The sequence below is a fragment of the Salvelinus sp. IW2-2015 genome, linkage group LG31, assembly GCF_002910315.2.
Source record: "Salvelinus sp. IW2-2015 linkage group LG31, ASM291031v2, whole genome shotgun sequence".
NCBI classification, from domain to species: domain Eukaryota; kingdom Metazoa; phylum Chordata; class Actinopteri; order Salmoniformes; family Salmonidae; genus Salvelinus; species Salvelinus sp. IW2-2015.
This window is the reverse complement of record NC_036870.1, coordinates 11,452,621-11,468,606: the sequence shown is the minus strand read 5'-3', so window position 1 is coordinate 11,468,606 and position 15,986 is coordinate 11,452,621. Positions and strand designations below refer to the sequence as shown.

At 42.6% G+C, this 15,986-nt stretch overlaps 1 pseudogene; it reads left to right on the top strand.

Annotated features, from left to right (window-relative positions):
- The window catches only part of LOC111955904 (exopolyphosphatase PRUNE1-like), a 22,912-nt pseudogene extending 7,260 nt beyond the window's left edge, over positions 1-15,652 (top strand).
- The last annotated feature ends 334 nt before the right edge of the window (positions 15,653-15,986 follow it).

The window sequence follows — 15,986 nt, the reverse complement described above, 5'->3', positions numbered from 1 at the left end:
GGTATTAAATACAATGCAGTCGACACACACTAAAGGGTGAAGAAATACGTTTTGAGCAAAATTGTAACGGAAATCCTAATGCTCCTCCTCGGACGAGGAGAGGAGAGAGGGATCCTGATAGACCAATGTGCAGCTGAGGTATGATGCCCATAATGATTAATAGAACAAGACCTAAACTAACACACGAAAACACCCCTCTGAGTATAAGTTTTACAAGACAAACAAACGTGAAGACAGACCTGACACGAACTTTACAATATAACTGTACCATTTTTGACACAACAGCAAACTTCAAGGAGTAGGCCATTCAAAGAGTTGGTCTGATGGGAATCTGGATGTCATCGGCCCTCCTTCTTGAGGAACAATAGAGGAGCATGACTTGTGCTATGTCATGACTTATCTGGACCACCTATTGAGATGTGCCTATTGTTAAGTAAATCAGTTGTTAAATTAGGTGAAAAGTAGACTGGAGTGCCACTTTAAAGTAGGTGATGTTCTTTGATTATCATAGCCTAAGTAGATTAAAAGCAGCAGTCCAAAAATGATAGCATAGGCTAGATGCTAACTAACTACTGTGAGCCAGAATTAAATATAGGTCTACCATTTCAGTCTGTCAACATGGGATTTGTTTCACTAGGCTTTTCTTGGCTATTCATTAACTGACTGCAGGCAGGTATCTTGCATTCTGGCGACTGTTTAGCCAATACCAATGCTTTTTACATTTTGACTAGTGTAGCCTTGGCTGTGTAAAAAAAAAACGGTTTAGAAATCTACAATGTATAAATCTGACAAGGAACTTTCCCACTCTCTTTACTTCCCCCTCTCTTTTCCTTCCTTCCTTCCTTCCTTCCTTCCTTCCTTCCTTCCTTCCTTCCTTCCTTCCTTCCTTCCTTCCTCCTTCTTCTCCCTCCTTAGGGCAGTTCGGAGGGCAGCTCTGGGATCCACGTTGTCCTTGGCAACGAGGCTTGTGACCTCGACTCCATGGTGTCGTCCCTCGCCTTCGCCTACTTTTCTGTCCAAAGTGAGTCATAGCTTCTAGCCTGTGCCGCCTCTCATTAGTGAAATCCCTCAACCCGGTCGAAAATGAGTTACCATACCTGAAGTATCCGTTCCCTTCTCATAGTTCAGGTTTTTTATATGGTAACAAGTAATTGACACTTTACTTCAGGCTGCGGAAGTGGGTCTAGTGCCTTGACAAACTTGGCCCTCGCAAGAGGCTTCCAGAACATCTTATGCAATTATCAGCCATGTATTTTGGGGTGTCTCACTACTGAGATTTCATTTTGTTTCGGCACCCTGCTTTACTTGAGTCATAAGGACTACATAACACTCAAAATCAGACATAACGTCAGTTATCATAAGTGACACCAGTTATGCCATGATTATGACAGTGTTATGTAGCCCTTATATAACAGGGGGTTTTAGTAAATTGTTACCCAAAAATACATTCACTACATGACCAAAAGTATGTGTGCTCGTCGAACATCTCATTCCAAAATCATGGATATTAATATGGAGTTGGTCKCCCCTTTGCTGKTATAACAGCCTCCACTTTTCTGGGAAGGCTTTCCACTAGATGTTGGAACATTGCTGCGGGGACTTTCTTCCATTCAGCCAAAAGAGCATTAGTGAAGTCAGGAACTGATGTTGGGCGATTAGGCCTGGCTCGTAGTCGGCGTTCCAATTCACCCCAAAGGTGTTCGATGGGGTTGAGGTCAGGGCTCTGTGCAGGCCAGTCAAGTTCTTCCACACCAATCTRGACAAACCATTTCTGTATGGACCTCACTTTGAGCACGTGGGCCTTCCCCAAACTGTTGCTACAAAGTTGGAAGCACAGAGTCGTCTAGAATGTCATTGTATGCTGTAGTGTTAAGATTTTCCRTCACTGGAACTAAGGGGCCTAGCCCGAACCAGGAAAAACAGCCCCAAACCATTATTCCTCCTCCACCAAACTTTACAGTTGACACTATGTATTAGGGCAGGTAGTGTTCTCCTGGCATCCGCCAAACCTAGATAAATCCTTAGGACTGCCAGATGGTGAAGCGTTATTTATCACTCCAGAGAACGTGTTTCCACTGCTCCAGAGTCCAATTGCTGCGAGCTTTACACCACTCCAGCCGACGTTTGGCATTGCCATGGTGGTCTTAGGCTTGTGAGTGGCTGCTCTGCCATGGAAACCCATTTCATGAAGCTCCCAAKAAACAGTTCTTGTGCTGACGTTGCTTCCAGAGGCAGTTTGGAACTTGGTAGTGAGTGTTGTTGCTCTTAGACYTTTCCACTTCACAATAAGAGCACTTACAGTTGACCGGGGAAGCTCTAGCAGGGCAGAAATTRTACGAACTGACTTGTTGGAAAGGTGGCATCCTATGACGGTGCCACGTTGAAAGTTACTGAGCTCTWCAGTAAGGCCATTTCACTGCAAATGTTTGTCTATGGAGATTGCAAGGCTGTGCGCCCGACTTTATACATCTGTTAGCCACGGATGTGGCTAAAATAGCCGAATCCACTAATTTGAAGGGATGTCCARATACTTTTGGTGATGTAGTGTACCTTCTGGAAATCTTCTGGTATGAAGACCCATAGACTCTATGTTGTGGTTGTTTGAAATCAAATTGGTAAATTAATACGTCCTGCTATGCACTAATTAATCTCCTCATTTAACTTGTTAATAGTGTTGAGAGAGCTGGGCCAAGTCCTGAAGCACCCCCGGCTCAGAATGAACTCTGTGAGTAACTCATTTCTAGGTCTGAGGTCCATAGCTTGACCAAGCGTAACCAAAATGCCCAGAATTCTCCAAAATAGGATCAGACAACCTTCAGAGTCACTCGGATCATACTCAAGCATAAAAGCAGTGTCTGTGCCCTGGCCACCAGCCACCGGTCTCTCCTTATCTTTCGTTACTGCATTGATCCATCTGCCCTCTCTAACCCCTGGCTATAGCTGCTCGCTAGCCTATACGCCCCCGCTACTCATGAAATATTCACACAGCCTCAGATACTCAAGATCCGCCAAAGGCCTGAGATGGTGGACAAAAACATTGCAGAGGAATCCCAGCGAACCTCAGCAGGAAGGTYTGTTGGTGTCAGATGTCTGTTTTAAACTGGTCTCCCTCTTCCATCCTCTCCTCCTCTCCTCCTTTTCCCTTCCTCTTCTTCCATCCCCTTTGTTCCCAGACGTCTGGCAGCTCGTGTAAGACTGTGGTGCCAGTGCTGAACATCCCGAGGGCCGAGTTCCCCCTGCGTTCAGACAACGTGTTCCTGCTGAAGGAGAGCGGGGTTCCACCAGAGGCTCTGGTGTTCCGTGACGAGGTGGACCTGGCAGGGCTCCATAGAGCCAAGAGGCTGGTGCTCTCCCTAGTGGACCACAACGTGCTTCCTAGGTCAGGGGTTGCAACATGACTCTTCTTTATTTTCTCACACTCTCTTTCTGACGTTCTCTCCCTTGKCATCTCTGCCTTTCTCTCACTCAGACTTTCTACCAATGATACCTACAGTATCAAGTAATATTGACAACACAGGACAACTTTGTGGTGAAGTGCCTGATATGTGGAGGGCCAGTTTCCCGGACCCAGATTAAGAAAACATGTTACTTTTGACCCCTTTTTCTTCCCAATTTCATAACAGTTGTCTCATCGCTGCAACTCCCCTACAGACTCGGGAGAGGTGAAGGTTGAGAGCTGTGCGTCCTCTGAAACACGACCCTGCCAAGCCGCACTGCTTCTTGACACACTGCTCGCTTAACCTGGAAGCCAGCCGCACCAATGTGTCGGAGGAAACACCGTCCAGCTGGCGATCGAAGTTAGCTTGCAGGCACCCGGCTCGCCACAAGGAGTCGCTAGATCACAATGGGACAAGGATATCCCGGCCGGCCAAACCCTCCCCTAACCCGGACGACGCTGGGCCAATTGTGTGCTGTCTCATGGGTCTCCTGGTCACAGCCGGCTGTAACACAGCCTGGGATTGAACCCGAGTCTGTAGTGATGCCTCAAGCACTGTGATGCAGTGCCTTAGATGGCTGCGCCACTCGGGAGGCAGAAAACACACAGTTAAGGATACATGACACAATMTATTTCACAATATTCACTCAACTCCAACTTTTCCCCGTAGTCCCGACATTGACTTGGAGGAGGCAGTTGTGGAAGTCATTGATCACCACCACCTCGAGAGGACACCCTCCACTTCCTGTTCGGTCACCATGGAAACCGTGGGTTCCTGTGCCACCTTGGTGACGGAGTACATTCACCACAAGGCACCTGAAGTGTTAGACAGACAGGTGGCCCAATTATTATACGGTAAGGTTGCCGTGCCAAACTCCAGTACTTGAGGGTCACAGTGTCTCCGGGTCTTTAAACAATGCATACCTCAGAACTAGGCAGTGGGAAAATGGCAGGAGGAATTTTTACTGAAATCAACAATTCTCTTTTAGTTGCYCTTGTTTGTCAATGCCTGCGGTAACAATTGGCTCAGTTCACCTATACTTGGCAGTGTGCCCACACAGGGGCCATCGTGCTGGATTGTGTCAACATGGCACCAGAGGCGGGCAAGGTCACACCCAAGGACAGCCATCTGGCCTGCCTACTGGAGTCGCGCTTCCCCGACCTGCCACCCAGGGGCGCCCTCTTCCAGTCCCTACAGAGCGCCAAGTTTGACATCTCAGGTAATAAAGCAAAACCCGCCATGGGAAAAGTGTTGACAGGTGGACAAAATGACACTGCCTTGTCACTTGACATTCAGGGACACAGGATGTCATGACAATATGACATTATTATGCCAGTATTATGACACTGTTAGGACATACCATTCAAATAAAGTGTTACCCGTATTTTAAAGAGTGTTGTAGAGTAAATGTGAGATTTTACACGACGTCAAAAGAATGTTGTGGAGTGTTCATCTAGAAGTAAACAAACTAATATGTCAAACCCTTTAGGTAGGAACCTCTGCTCTCTTGACCCAATGACTGGACAAAGCCATCGTTCGCGTGACACCATTCATTCCTATGTGCAGACTCAATAGCGCATTCAAGCCAAATGAAGTCGGTTAAGATGGCGTCTKATGGAGACATAACATGCGCAGTTWYAGCMACTCCAAGAAGTGACGTTGCAGGCTAGCTCAGTATTYCCCCCTCTCATTGATTAACTCAAGCTGAAGGCCGACCGGGGTACCGCGATATTGGTACCATGATTGTCTTCTAAGTAATGTTTTCTTTACACAAAGATTGACCATGACGATTGCCATTTTTCAATTCACTTTAATGGGGGATCCTGTTTTCTCCTAACAATGCCTGCAGTCTGCGGTCGTCCTTGGACTTCCAGGGCTTCAATGAAAGGGGACAGTCATTCTCCCTTGTGTTGACCACATTCCAGGTTTATCTTACTATGTGTTATGTTATACTGGTACTGGGTAATGTTCATGATGACGTTGACCTTAACAAGAGACCCAGGACCAGTGGAAACAAAATAGCCCCATAACATCAAAGATCCACCACCATATTTTGAAGTAGGTATTGGGTTCTTTTTTGCTTATGCATCCTTATTTCGACGCCATTACAAACATTGTGTCAGAGATAAAAATCCAATACTTGACTACATCCAATATTTGACTGTATTTGACCACATTACACCCTGCGTTGTGGTAATTTACCATAGAAAATTATGTTTTTTTGATATTTGTACTAATTCATTAAAAATGAAAAGCTGAAATGTCTTAAGTCAATAAGTATTCAAACTAGGTTATGGCAAGCCTAAATATGTTCAGTAGTACACATTTGCTTAACAAGTCACATAATAAGTTGTATGACCTCACTCTTTGTGCAATAATAGTGTTTAACATGATTTTTTAATAACTACCTCAAAAGTATCTGTAAGGTCCATCAGTCTAGCAGGGAATTTCAAACACAGATTCATTCAAAAAGACCAATGAGGGTTTCCAATGCCTCGCAAAGAAGGGCACCTATTGGTAGATTGGTTAAAAAAAAGCATACATTGAATATCCCTTTGAGCATGGTGCAGTTATTAATTACACTTTGGATGGTGTATCAATACACCCAGTCACTACAAAGATACAAGTGTCCTTCCTTACTCAGTTGCCGGAGAGGAAGGAAACCGCTCAGGTGAAACCGCTCAATGGTGACTAAAACAGTTACAGAGTTGAATGGCGGTGATAGGAGAYCTGAGAATGGATCAACAACATRGTAGTTACTCCACAATACTAACCTAATTGACAGAGTGAAAAGAAGGAAGCCTGTACAGAATATTCCAAAATATGCATCCTGTTTGCAATAGGCACTAAAGTAATTCTGCAAAGAAATGTGGCAAAGCAATTCACTTTTTGTACTCAATACAAAGTGTTATGTTTGGGGCAAATCCATTACAACACATTACTGAGTACCTCTCTCCGTATTTTCAAGCATAGTGGTAGCTAAATCATGTTATGGGTACGCTTGTAATCGTTAATGACTGGGGGAGTTTTRAGGATTAAAAAGAAAATGGAATGGKGCTAAGCACAGGCAAAATCCTAGAGGAAAACCTGCMTCAGTCTGCTTTGTCAATCTATGTCAAGACCTGAAAATGGTTGTCTAGAAATGATCAACAACCAATTTGACGGAGCTTGAAGAATTTTTCAAACAATAAATGTGTAAATAAGAGTATTTATGTACAGTCGTGGCCAAAAGTTTTGAGAATGACACAAATATTAATTTCCACAAAGTTTGCTGCTTCAGTGTCTTTAGATATTTTTGTCAGATGTTATTATTGAATACTGAAGTATAATTACAAGCATTTCATGAGTGTCAAAGGCTTTTATTGACAATTACATGAAGTTGATGCAAAGAGTCAATATTTGCAGTGTTGACCCTTCTTTTTCAAGACCTCTGCAATCCGCCCTGGCATGCTGTCAATTAACTTCTGGGCCACATCCTGACTGATGGCAGCCCATTCTTGCATAATCAATGCTTGGAGTTTGTCAGAATTTGTGGATTTTTGTTTGTCCACCCGTCTCTTGAAGGGTTGACTACAAGTTCTCAATGGGATTAAGGTCTGGAAAGTTTCCTGGCCATGGACCCAAAATATCGATGTTTTGTTCCCCGAGCCACTTAGTTATCACTTTTGCCTTATMGCAAGGTGCTCCATCATGTTGGAAAAGGCATTGTTCGTCACCAAACTGTTCCTGGATGGTTGGGAGAAGTTGCTCTCGGAGGATGTGTTGGTACCATTCTTTATTCATGGCTGTGTTTATAGGCAAAATTGTGAGTGAGCCCACTCCCTTGGCTGAGAAGCAACCCCACACATGAATGGTCTCAGATGCTTTACTGTTAGCATGACACAGGACTGATGGTAGCGCTCACCTTGTCTTCTCCGGACAAGCTTTTTTCCCGGATGCCCCAAACAATCGGAAAGGGCAGAGAAAAGTACTTTACCCCAGTCCTCAGCAGTCCAATCCCTGTACCTTTTGCAGAATATCAGTCTGTCCCTGATGTTTTTCCTGGAGAGAACTGGCTTCTTTGCTGCCCTTTTTGACACCAGGCCATCCTCCAAAAGTCTCACTGTGCGTGCAGATGCACTCACACCTGCCTGCTGCCATTCCTGAGCAAGCTCTGTACTGGTGGTGCCCCGATCCCGCAGCTGAATCAACTTTAGGAGACGGTCCTGGCGCTTGCTGGACTTTCTTGGGCACCCTGAAGCCTTCTTCACAACAATTGAACCGCTCTCCTTGAAGTTCTTGATGATCCGATAAATGGTTGATTTAGGTGCAATCTTACTGGCAGCAATATCCTTGCCTGTGAAGCCCATTTTGTGCAAAGCAATGATGACGGCACGTGTTTCCTTGCAGGTAACCATGGTTTACAAAGGAAGAACAATGATTCCAAGCACCACCCTCCTTTTGAAGCTTCCAGTCTGTTAATCYAACTCAATCAGCATGACAGAGTGATCTCCAGCCTTGTCCTCGTCAACACTCACACCTGTMTTAACGAGAGAATCACTGACATGATGTCAGCTGGTCCTTTTGTGGCAGGGCTGAAATGCAGTGGAAATGTTTTTMGGGGATTCAGTTCATTTGCATGGCAAAGAGGGACTTTGCAATTAATCTGATCACTCTTCATAACATTCTGGAGTATATGCAAATTGCCATCATACAAACTGAGGCAGCAGACTTTGTGAAAATTAATATTTGTGTCATTCTCAAAACTTTTGGCCACGACTGTATTTCATTTTCAGTGAATTTGCWAAAATTTCTAAAAACATGTTTTCCCTTTTTCATTGTGATGGGGTATTGTGTGTAGATGGGTGAGAGAAAAAACAAATATTTAATCCATTTTGAATTCCGTCAGTAAGACAACAAAATGTGGAATAKGTCAAGGGGCATGAATCCTTTGTGAACACACTGTTAAAGTAGTGCCCTGTGTTTTGGTTAATCATGTCACATGACCTACATTTTAAAAATGTGATTTAAAGGCTTCAAATAAAGGTTAAAAACACAGGTCATGTGACATGATTTAACCAAAACACAGGGACCTACATACAGTATATGATCTGCTGTAGTGTCATTACCCAATTACATGCTGCCATTGTAATACTGTGTGTCCCATTGGTTTGTGTTACAGGTCTTTCTACAGAGCAGATCCTGCTGAAGGACATGAAGGCTGTCTCCAGAGGCGACCTGAGACTGGCAGTCAGCGCTGTGTACATGACACTAGATGTACGTACTGTCTAGCCATGCCGATACTTGAATTAATCCACTCTGCCACCACCTTGCTTTAAACTGAGACTCAGCGATATTAGGTCACCACAAGAGCAGTGCAGCCAGAGAGTGTGAGGCAAGAGGTTGCACTCGTCAGCACCAACACATACACTGTTAAACATCTGCACAGGAGTTTGCATCTCTCTAATMCAGTGTGATAGCTGCGTGACAKCAAATGCTGACGATTGCAGCCTCTTGCTTCGCMCAGTCTTTGTTTYTGTCGGAAGTTGCCCTGCTCCTCATGGTAAATGAATATGGCTGAGTCTACCTTTAACATCACCCTCTCAGCATCATACTGTGTGTGTGTGTGTGTGAACCTTTACTCTTCCCCGTTAACAGCGATGCGTTAAAATGGCCGACTTTTCCTTTGAATAACCAACTCTTTAACGAATTTGGGTTTGCAGATGATTCACCAAGTCATATTTCCTACTCCTTTGGGAGAATTCTATTCCACTATTAGAATCTTTCCTCTTCAGTCATACTCTTCAGTCACTCTACAATGTTACCAATTTAGCTATCAGACTCGCTTTTAATCCTGGGAGATGATCTTTTTTCATATTCTTCATTCTGACAATGGAGCCTCTGCCTCYGGGAGGTGCAACTARATGCAGTGACAGACATCTAGGAGCGAAAGTGACAGCTATATGCAACTAATGGCTCAGAGRGTATATTTTACCGTCTGATTAGCATAAACAAATGAGATCAGTAGCTACAGTTTTGCTTCAGACCAGGCTAAACAATAGTGACAGGAGTCATGTCTGTTAGTTAAGAATACTCCCTGATATTTGGGTGGTCGTCATTGCTTACAGAAGAGGAGGAGTTGAAAGTGGGAGTCTACTGTAGTTAATACAGATAGTTGACTCCTGGTGAATGCACATCAAATAAGTAACTCTGTTTAACTGCAGTGCAGTTCCTCCGTCCCAGTGTAAATGTATTATTTTTTACAAATACCTTCTATTAGAGCTGGCACAGTTATTGTGTAATTGTGTAACAATTATGGATAACAATTATGGATATGGATAATAACTGTGAACTAACAAAAATAAGTGTAATAATCGTCTCAATGCATTCATTTTAAGAGAAGGGATTCTACTTTATATTTCATTTAGATATAGTTTACCCAATATACGTTTTTTTTTACATGAAATGGGTAAAGTTGGTAATAATTTTACAAGCAGAAAAGCACAGTCGGGAGCAGTGGTGTAAAGTACTTAAGTGAAAATACTTTAAAGTACTACTTAAGTAGTTTTATGAGGTATCTGTACTTTACTTTACTATTTATATTTTTGAAAASTTTTACTTTTACTTCACTACYTTCCTCAAGAAAATAATGTACTTTTTACTCCATACATATTCCCTGACACCCAAAAYTACTCMTWACATTTTGAATGCTTAGCAGGACAGGAAAATWGTCTAATTCACACACTTATTAAGAGAACATCGCCGGTCATCCCTACTGTCTCTGATCTGGAAGACACACTAAACACATGCTTCATTTGTAAATGATGCCTGAGTGTGGTTGAGTGTGCCCCTGGCTATCTGTAAATGATGTCTGAGTGTTGTAGTGCCCTGGCTATCTGTAAATGATGTCTGAGTGTTGGAGTGTGCCCCTGGCTACTGTAAATGATGTCTGAGTGTTGCAGCTGTGCCCCTGGCTATCTGTAAATTATGTCTGAGTGTTGATGGGCTGCCCCGGCTATTTGTTAATAGTCTGAGTGTTGGAGTGTGCCCCTGATCTGTAAATGATGTCTGAGTGTTGGATGTCCCCTGCCGGCTATCTGTAAAGTGTTTGAGTGTTGGAGTGTGCCCTGGCTATCTGTAAATTATGTCTGAGTGTTGGAGTGGGCCCCTGGCTATCTGTAAATGTGTCTGAGTGTTGGAGTTTGCCCCTGCTATCTGTAAAATTTGATGTCTGAGTGTTGGAGTGTGCCCCTGGCTATCTGTAAATATGTTCTGAGTGTTGCAGCGTGCCCCTGGCTATCTGTAAATGATGTCTGAGTGTTGCAGCGTGCCCCTGGCTATCTGTAAATGATGGTCTGAGTGTTGGAGTGTATGCCCCTGGCTATCCGGAAAATGAAAGAAACAAGAAAATGTGCTGTCTGTTTGCTTAATATAAGGAATTTGAAATTATTAATTTTTACTTTTATACTTAAGTATATTTTATCAATATATACTGTTTGATACATTATATATTTAAACCAAATACTTTCTACTTTCCAAGTTATTTTACGTTATTAAGTATCTTTACTTTACTTCAATATGACAATTGGGTAGTTTTGCCACCACTGTCAGGAGGAGAAACTTAATATGAACGTTCCAAGGTTCAAAACCATTCGTTTTTAAGACAGGGGTCACCAAAGCTATTGTATTCATTAGGTATGTCGTAGTCATTTTCAAAGATGCATTACAAGCACCAAATATTTTTTTTACAAAAATGACAATTATGGACAATAACCGTGGCTATTTGCATGACAATTAAACATGACCCAAAATGACATAACCGACCTGGGTTCAAAATACTATTTGAAGTCATTTATACTGTATCTGTACTTGATTGAGCTTGCCTTTTAGAATGAACCAAGCAAACGCTCAAAATATTTGAAAGACTTTGAATAGTATTCAACACCATGCCTGTTTCTGTATGTATAGTTTTTGTTGTTACTGTTGTACGTCATCCCGTGCGTTCCAACAGATGTTCCTACAGCGGAAGAGCCTACAACGGGAGCTTTGGAGTTCTGTCACAACATCGTTTGTGGTGCGGTGTCGCCATGACAATCTCTTTCAATGAACGCAGCGAGCCCCATCGGCAGCTGGCGGTCTACAGCTCCAGCACCCTCTATAGGGAGGAGGTATGAACTGCACTGCCATGCCAACTTATATTGACCCCTAGACCCCTATGATGTGAGATGATTGTATATTTATAGGGTTAGTAATATAATATTATGGATTTGATAGGGGTAGGTTTTATAATAGGTAATAGTTCCACCTAGCCCTCTAATAGACTTGGTAGAATTTACCAATTTTGTGCTGCACATTTCTGTTCCTGACATTGAAAAGTATTTTATATGAGTTCAGTGTATTGTAAAGTGGCCATTTGAATATTGGTGTGAATCTTTCCTCCRTGCTGCTTAAATATACATAAAAAATGGTCTACTTTGTGTGTCAACCTACCTACCTACCTTGTTAGTTTAATTTTGGCCTTCAGAAACTATTCCTTGGTGTGAAAATAAATAGTATTATTATGTGATATTAAGCATYTCTGTAAGTGAGATAAATCAAAGTATTCAATGCTGCCTGTTGCTATTATTTATTAGTGTGTTTATCCTCTCAGGCATGACAATTTGAGAATATTAGTCAATGTTTAAACGGCAACTATGAAATAGCAATACACTTTTAAGTGTGTTTCACATTCTGCTGTAGGTGAGCCAAGCATTAGAAAAGGCCCGGAACCCCTCTCTGTGCATCTCTCCAATGAGCAGCCCCTTCAACGACATCAAGTCCTATCTCCAAGGCAACGCGCTGGCCTCCCGCAAGAAAGTGCTACCTATCCTCAAGGACTTCCTGAAGGAGTGGGACAAGAAGCAAGTGCATTGTGGGGAGGCGGAGGACTTTGAGGAGCTGGACAACCACTTTGACCCCACGGGGTCGCCTGGTATCGATGGAGATGCCCGCCGCCACTGCTTTTCGGCCTCTCGGCACCACCGCCGCCGCCTGTTGGGTGCCGAGGACTCTGGGACGGAGGAGGACTTCCAGGTGCCGGCCACACCCATGAACAGCCTGGTGGAGGGCTGTCCACTGGACGCTGGCCTGCCCCAGATCAGCGTGGAAGCCATTTTGGAGAAGTTCAGCTGCATGATAGGGGAAGCAGGGGAAAATAAAGATGTCAGCTGGCCAGGTGATCAATAACCTTCTATTGATGCCTTTAAATCCTAGTGCCCCTGGTTCTCTGTCCGCGTGCACTGCAACCCAACCAAAAGACTATAAGGAGTGTTCAAACTCAGAAGCATATCAATCAATTGTATGTTTCATAAGGGACATCTCATAGCGAATTATAATGACAATCCAAGGGGCCATGTACAGTAACTCACTCACTGGTGAAGACTCCAGACAACAATGAAGGTTCAATAGTGTTTTCTCTCTGTATCCCATCTGAGTACATGGGACTGCCTCATTGGTTAGTGCCATCTCCAAGTGTAGGGGGAGTAGATTGGACATTTGGAGAATACATGATGGACTAATGTAATGAATCTTTGAAGGGCCTATTTCAATGTCACAGGCATTTGAGTGAAGCTTTATTTTGAGGAGAATATTGCCCCTGGAGAAGGACTTTATCAATTTTTGCAGCATGTGTTTCAGTAGTCCTGGTCCTTGAAAACTGCAGAGTTTGCTGTTTTTTTAGTGCAACTTATCTATGTACAGCTTCAGTAGTGAGTTATTGAGCTGATGATTGAGCACGTGAAATCTCCTGGTATGTGTGCGAGCGCGTGTGTCTGTGTGTGTGTGTCTGGAGTTCTTGGTTAGCGTGATGTCGTGATGACATTATGATCAGGTTTGTTTCAGTCCATAGTTCTCCTCATTGTCGGAATCCATCTGGAAAAGAAAGAAGGGAAGAACACACACACTCCCCACAAAGAGAGAGAGGTGGAGAGATACATACCAGATGTCAGATGCAACTCTGCTGTTCATTCAATGCGTTTGAACTGCCTGCCCCCAGTCAGATCTCTAAAATTGCAGGTTTCCTTTTTATTTTTCCCGTCATGAATCTTGTTCTGGAGGCAGCTCTGCAGAGTGYTCACTAGCTGGCACAGCCACAAAGTCATACAATCTGATTTCAAACCTAACCCTAACCTTAACCCTAATCACACTGCTAACCCTAATGCATAAACCTAAACTTAAATTAAGATCAAAACCKTTTTTGTTTTCATGAATTTGTACAATATAGACATTTTTTGAGTGTGAGGCTGGCCCATCTACCGGAAATCGCATAGTTTTGCCTCAAGGACAAGACTCATCCCAATAAACGTTTATCTGTGCTAAATATTCTCCCTCTCTCTCTCTCTCGCAGGTTTTTCTGAGATTTAGATCACAAAGCTACTTCAGCTGCCCAAATATACACAAATCTTACGTGGAACTTATCGTCTAGTTTATCGTCCAGACTTATTCAGGGAATTACCATTGATTATGTCGTCCTAATGACATCATAACATTTTGATAACAAATTAATTGATGCAGAGGTTGACTTCATGCATACAATTTTGCGCTGAATTTTGTTCAGCATGTTATTCCTGCATTACAAAAAACGGTGATACATTTCTATTAATACCCCCTTTTGTATTTTTGAGTTACCAGACATTTGCCTGTTCCCAGATCTATTTGTGCTCTTGCCAACTCCTATCATCAGAGTTGACTATACAGCATCAACAGAMCTGGGCTAGTGATGAATTGCTCTGATGATGGTATCTGATCTGGAATCTGTCGCATACCCCAGAGAGCCTTGTGGCGGTTCATTTGAGGAAACATTACTGCATTYGTGCAGATGTCTGCTTCATTAGCTGTCTGTAGTTGGGCCTGAGGAGTAGGTTTGAACTTACTGTACCACAGAGATGTGCATACACCCCTAGGAAAACCCACATACAGATGAATGCATAGACACAAACACATTAGACAGTGGCCCGATTCCATTTCAGTCACTAGTCTCTTCCTTGAGGTCTACCATTTCAGTGTTCGCAGATCACAAGGATTCGATAGGTAAGTGATAAGATGATGGCTCCACCTCGTTCGATAGGGTATGTGAAGGTTCTACCATACACTCACCTATCCAGTCCTTTTGCATCGTGGAACTTCAAACTCTGAGAATAAGGGAGGGCGGCACGGACWAAAATGGAATCCTGCTAGTCTCGCTGGAACTTCGGGCTTTGTTAGAATTCCCAGATTTTATTTAATATATCTTTGACAACAGAAAACATCTTAGAATGTTGACTAGCCCTGTGCTGAACCATTTAATTAAGATATTAAATGAAGATTTGTAAGTCGCTCTGGATAAGAGCGTCTGCTAAATGACTTAAATGTAAATGTAAATGTAAGATAGTATAGTTGATCATACCACTTGATTATATAAATCAACCATGCAGTTTCATTGATTTATTCTCTACATCACAGCGAGAAGTAGTTTATAGTAAAATAATATGTTGTGTCTAGGCTAGCATGGTATTGATAGTGAGTTTGCTATTAAACATACTCTGAAAGATTATTATATTGAGCCTCAGGTATTAAGGATTTGGCAATGCTTGGCCTGTAGTTGTGGGGTTTTTTTGCCAGCTAAACCTGCATGAGCCAAAAAWAATCCATTGTGTTAATTATGTTTTGTTCTTCTTCTTTATCTCCAAATATACTTTTTGTTGAATGGTTTCATGGGAAATGTAGCTTATGTGGTGGACAGTGTAATTGCTCAGTGACTCTGCAGRTTAATTTGAACACTAAAACGAGTTTGTTTTTTCCATACCATTTGTCATGATTACWTGTTTTAGTAAACACTCTTGTCACTGTGGTGTTCTAATCTCTCTAATTAACGTTTGAAATGTTAGCTTGCTGGACTTGTTTAGCTTCTAAATAGGTTGAATGACAACAAGTCATTCACAATGTTGTTTCTTTAACCCAAACTGGTTCCCTTTTTCAGTTTCTCATGGCTTTAATCCAAAACATGCCCCCCCRCAACCCCTCTACATGCAGTTCCTTTCAGCATGGCTAGTTTTGTGAATTTTATGCAGGACAATCGGGATTCAACTTCCCTTTTATTCAAGTACGCAATATGAAAAGTGTTTGCTGTGCGGTTCCTGAATGCGAAATCACGTGTATGACGAGATTATAAYAGAAAATGTTCAAATATGCACTTCTATTAAAAAAATTGATTTTAAGAGTTTGTGTTGTCATCAGGTTTTATTCAGGCTTCTAACTGATTCTGGGTGATTGATCTGATTCAAAATCATAACCTAAAGCTAACATTTCTACAAGGCACTATTGGAATATTTAGTGCCTATCACTAACTATCTCGAACTCCACCAGTCAGCAGTGTCTAATTTCTCTTAGGGTGTGTTCTCACCATTTTCCCACCATATGCTGTGTGTGTGTGTGTGTGTGCATCCACCCATTCCTGGTCATGTCTCAACATGTTATTGTGTTCATGCCTTCAGAAAGTATTCATCACACCACCTGATTTTCTTCTACATTTTGTTGTGTTAAAGTCTGAATTTA